The sequence below is a fragment of the Capsella rubella genome, unplaced genomic scaffold (assembly GCF_000375325.1).
Source record: "Capsella rubella cultivar Monte Gargano unplaced genomic scaffold, Caprub1_0 scaffold_2, whole genome shotgun sequence".
NCBI classification, from domain to species: Eukaryota; Viridiplantae; Streptophyta; class Magnoliopsida; order Brassicales; family Brassicaceae; genus Capsella; species Capsella rubella.
The window spans coordinates 13,081,585-13,087,587 of NW_006238922.1; the positions used below are offsets into that span (position 1 = coordinate 13,081,585).

The 6,003-nt window shown below is 30.4% G+C and overlaps 1 non-coding gene across 1 annotated transcript; it reads right to left on the bottom strand.

Moving 5' to 3' along the window:
* Window positions 1-2,540: 2,540 nt before the first annotated feature.
* On the bottom strand, window positions 2,541-2,625 carry TRNAM-CAU. Its single transcript is given in 2 exon segments — window positions 2,541-2,576; window positions 2,588-2,625. It is a non-coding gene; the product is annotated as a tRNA-Met (tRNA).
* Between the last annotated feature and the right edge of the window lie 3,378 nt (window positions 2,626-6,003).

Below are 6,003 nucleotides of genomic sequence, written 5' to 3' on the forward strand. Positions count from 1 at the left end.
TGGTAGATCTGGACGACACTGCGGTATGGGTCATTTTGTCTGGCTTGCATCACTTTTTCCGAGTTATGATCAAATTGTCCACAGTTATGACTATTACTTGCATGTCCCAGGTTTATTATTACGTGACTATACCCTCGTTAAAAGATTCATGTTCCTATGAAACATACTTACATTTAAAACCTTTTCTTGTTTTACTGCAAAAAGTCGGTTTTTTATCGTGGGAACAAACACACAGACACATCGTACGTAGTATAATATTAAAGATCATATGTTGACAACTCACTTCCTAATTCATGAATCATGAGTCCATGACGCGTAGTTCAATTCCAGATATATTAACAACTGAAGTGAAATTTTGAAAAAATATTAGAAACTTCAAAATATGATGTACATTTCTTTTCTTTTCTAATATGATATTAAGATTCACAATGTTTCGGGGACAAAAAATTGTCTTCCTTAAATCCAATATTTATAATTATATATATAGCAAACGAAAAAATTAAAAATTCCCAATTGCATGGAACAAAAGGAATTTCGCAGTTTTAATAAACAAAACATCTTGATTGAAACTTGCACCTAATTTCCTCAACTAACTTGACCTTAAGTGCTACCAAATCCACCACTCTTTGTATTATATAACTATACATTTACGATATGTCAAACCAGTAGAATCGCATTGTAACATCGATAAAGATTTCATTTTAACTAAGAAAAATTTCAAACATATATGTCAAAATAGACAAAATAAAATAAAATTGAAAGATAAATAAATTATTACAGTTCGTGGAGGAATAATTATTTTAGTGGATATTAGATCGGATGTTTTGTTTTGTTTTAGTGGCGACAAGATCAGAAATATCATTAGTCAAAACTATTGGATATATACAATAATATGAGATTAGCTAGCTTGAATCTACAGCGGCCAGAACATGTACAGACTTCATTATTGTCCACTCGAATCCAAGATTTTTGTAACTCAAAGTCGACATTTCGTTTTCAAGAAGTTGATAGCTATCCATCTTTTGTTCCCTCATGTTGAAATTATTTTAGCTCTGCTTTCTTATTGAAAATTTTAGATATATGTAAAACCAAAATTGCATTCAAAAATTTAAAGATATATATAAACCCGTTTTATGCCGAGACTTGTGTCATGACTCTTGTCATTTAAAACTCCAAGGATGGTCAACTATGAAATCGTAATAGGATTCGGACGCTGGTTCTTGAATTATAATTGACATATGCATTCTACAATTGTAAATGATGCATTGTATATATTTATTTGTTTTACTATTCTGTCAAGGCCACGTTTAATCTGATATATACATATATATACCAGATTACTTGGGTATGACACATTAATTTTATACATTGTTCAAAAAGTTCAGCAAATTCCAAAAAATGTTTATAAAAGGATAACATAAAATCCCGACAAAGTAATGTGATCTGCCATATAAGTCATACATAATTATAAATAGATAAAACCTAATAGAGAAAAACAAAAAACTTGAAAGAATTATTATAGATGATTTATCGTAGGATAACGATAGAAAGCACAACTCATAAATGATCAAATGGGAGAGAATGAGATGGACCATATCCACATATATCAAAGAAGAAAAAGAGGCTTTTGCAAAATTCTCAAAGGAATAATTATTGAAATGAATAGTAAAAAGATTATTAAAAATAACAAAAGAGATTCCATGTGACTTCTTTTAACATTGGTGGGGTGAGGGGCTAGTTCCTCCGATCCCGTTCTCCTATCTCTTTCTTTCACGTCAAATATTACACAAAAGGCATTGCCACAATATATATATCACTCGCTCTTATTAAGCTCCTCATGTGCACCACATGCCCATTGCATGTGGCGTGGAGCTATTATATAAAAACCATCTACAAAATCCGACCATTGATGATGATGATGATGATTGTTCAACACTCAAGATGATGAAAATATCGAGTGACTGGAGTTGAATATGAATGGAGGATTGAATTTTGGAACAGTTTGGGTGTGACGGCTTTCCATTAAACGTGTTTAAGTTGTAGGGACAAAAGAATTGATACGAATGAAAACTTAGGGAACGAACGAACATGTGAGAGAATTGAAGAGAGAGATAATGACTAATGCAGAATCAGCCATGTCAATCGTTTTGAGTGATTTCTATAATATTGGGTACCAATATCCTCATGCTTTTTAATCTTTCTTTTTCTTATATCATCATTGTACTACTACTTTACTAACTTCTCTCTCTCGAATAATTTGCATAATTGCTTGGTGATGACACCTTCATGACCATGACATGACTGATGTTAAGCCAACCACTTCGTCATTTATGGAAAAAAAAAAAGAAACTTCCACCATCATGGTGGACATCTGAGAGGCCCAATTTTGAGAATATAATGAATAGTCTCGTTTAATGGATGAAGAAAACTATGAATTTAGGCCCTTTGTGTGTTAAGTTTATCTGGGAAAATCATGGGCTCTCAGAAAAAGGGAAATTATTCAAACAAGTTGATTTGGTATGTAAAAAAAAAGGAAATGTTGGGGTGAGAGAGGCTCGAACTCTCGACCTCAGGATCACTCAGTAGCTATGAGACCTACGCGCTAGCCAACTGCGCCACCACCCCAGATGTCTAACATTTCAAAGGTTACAAATAAGTTATAAATCTTAGCTTATATGTTACTACTGTATTAGTTTTGTTTTCCTCAAGGTGTAGAGGCTTTGATTGAATGCAAATAAAATTGGAATGATCGACGACAACGCCTAATAATAAGCAATAGCTATTGGGATACTCTTATCTCTCTCTCTCTCACACGCACTCTAGTCAAGAAGACAGACAACGAAGTGGAAAGCAGTTGAAGGCGTCACAGGGAAGTCCACGTGTAAGAGAGACAGTTCATTTGGGAATCTCATCCAACTCTTCTCTTCTCCAACACTCTTTGCTTCCGAGTTCCAACTGTCTCTCCTCTTTGCCACGTTGCCTTTGTCTCTACTTTGCTTTACCTGTCTCTCCCATTTAAAAAAAAAAAAAAGAATTAAAATCCAGTTTATTAAAACAACAATATTTGTTTTTTCTTTCCATTTTCAATAATGTTTATTGGTCATAAACTTTTCTAGAATATTCAAAGACTTGCAAAAAGTCTATATTTGATTAAATTGTTTGTATAATTAAGAAATAGTTTTCTTTGGTTTTACACTAAGTTTTTAAATGGATGAACCAAGTGTACGTATTAGGTTATTTAGCAAGTACCGTTCTAAGCCTATTTTTCTATAGGGGGGAATTAATTTTTCGTTTGAGATAGTATTTGAATAAAGCAGGCATGGATATTTGTGTGAACATTTATGCAAAATATAATTAGCTTTTTTTTTTTGTTAAAGAATATAATTAGCTTGCTGATATATTTATATACTAATTAACTTGGTGATCACATATACAAAAAAAAATGTAGTTCTATTATACCAATTAATTTAAGAATGATAAACAATGAGTTTCTATTATATTTAAGGATATATAAATTTCAACATATATAGGGTGGACTTAGTGGATATAAGAAAAAGCGAAAAAGCTAGGGGGATTGTTTAAAAATGATGATGAGGAAGGAATAAGGATGGTCGTGCGTGCGTGCGTCTATGAAAGCTGCTCTGCAATGAGCTCATCTCTTGTAATCCTTTACGCCTTGTAATTGTAATATATGACTTTTCTCTTCCTGTCAAGTATGTATATATCATATGAGCACATATAGAATTGATGTACTATATATTAAGAAGACCAAAATAGTTAGACAATTCAATCGATATGTTAATAGAAAGCGTTACTAGATAGATAGATAGACAGATATAGGATTCGTGGACGGATGATTCTTTCTTTTCTAGCTATGGGTCTAAGGATATTCGACTAAAAATAGAGATATTTAAGTGTATTTTTTTTTGTTTTTGACGGCGTCAAAATGTTTTTCTATTTCTGCATATTATTTTGTAATAAAAACAATATCATGTCTTCATTATGTGACGATCATTATGTGACGAACATGGAAACGGCAAGGTTGTTTTCATCGTTTTTATTTTAATTTCTCCTCAGTTATTTTACAAGCCAAAGCATTTTTCTTTCACTATTAGATGCAATAGTATAAATTTCGAAATTTTATTGGCTGGTAGGGACACTTTAAGCTTGTAACATACAAAAATTTAGATCACTAAAACAAACAAAATTTAAATAACTCCATATGGTCAGAACTCAGAAGTAACAACAATGTCAAAACATTTCATCTATGTCAAACGTTATATCTTTAAATAATCATATAATTCCCGAGCAATATGAGGTCATATTAAGAGAATATTGTATATAGAGTGTGGAGACGAGAGAGAATATTAATTTAGTTAGAGTCGTCTCATATAATCTATAAGAATGTAAAAATTTGGATTATACACTAATACACCAACTAACGTGGCCTGAAACCATATATAAAATGCATTTAAATAATTAAGGACCATGTATTTAATATTGCACTAGACACTAAATATTATGGCCGATATAAACATGTAGTACATGATCAATACAACCATAGTTTCATAGTGGTAAATATATGGAGGATGAGGAATCTTTAAAAAGGGATATATCTATCCGAAAGTCAAGAGCCTCGTCGTCAGTATATTGATTTATTTTTTCCCATATGGTTTGGTGGAAAGAATAATGTGACTTCCACTAATCATGAAGACTCATTACAAAATCTGTTTGGCATAATCATTAAACAAATATATGATATTTGACACACACATATATTATATCTACTTTACATCGTTTTGACAATATGATTGAGTGCATATATATATTTGTATAATATGAAAATCGGGTTGTCAGTTAGCTATATACATGTCCAAATAAGATTATGGAATCACGAAATTATATATGTCCAATTCAATTATTATACGGATAAAAATCTTCGAATGTAGAATTATATATAACTATATGAAAGAGAAGTCAATTATAAAAAGAATGTAATTCTAATATCCAGACTGTTCTTTTTTTCGTCCGTTCATAGCTTTCCAGTAAGCTAATGATTAAAGGAAAGGTTAAGTACATGTTAGCATGTGAGAACAAGGAATAAGTTTCATTATTCAAATAGAAAAAAAATGTAAGATATGCGTTTTTAAGTTAATATTGAAAGTATATATTAATTAATGTCATTGCGAAAAAGACATCAAACTGTATGTCATCATCAGTATATGAAATCACACGAAACCTACAGAGAGAAGCAGGAGGAAGAGAACAAGAGAGACCAACTCAAAAGAGAACATGGGAAATGATAAAACAAACTACGAAACTTATCAAACAACTGTATAGTTTTGACATAATCTGCATATTATTAAATGCACTATGGGAGGGATATATATATATATATATAGTAGATAATTATGTTTAATTCACCTATAATTTTGATGACAGATAAAAAAATACACGAATAAGTATATTTCTAATAATGACAGATGATAGTAATAAATATTTTCTAAAAATCTTGGACTGAAAAATGTTAAGATTCAGTATTACATAAAATGTTGATATTCTTTAAAGATCTACCCATTAAATCAATCACAGTAGCTGGTAAACTATATATACCATGAGTATTTAAGATATCTTATATAATATAACAAGGTTTTTTCTAACTTTTCACCACGTTACGACATTTGGCGCTCTCTATTGATGACATGTGTCATCTTTTATTTTTAATTAATTATTTTCATTTTTATTTTTAACTAAAACACAATATTTAACTCACACTTTAATATAAGAACTAAATTTCTCTACTCAATTTTATTCAACAAAAAATTAATAAGAATTAACTCCCACAATTATTGATTTACTATATTTCTCTACTCAATTTTATTCAACACAAAATTAAAAAGAATTAACTCCCACAAATGTTGATTTACTATCACATAATTAAAGTGAAAAAAGAACATAGTATTTTATAATAAAATAAATCATATATATATATATATAAGTAAT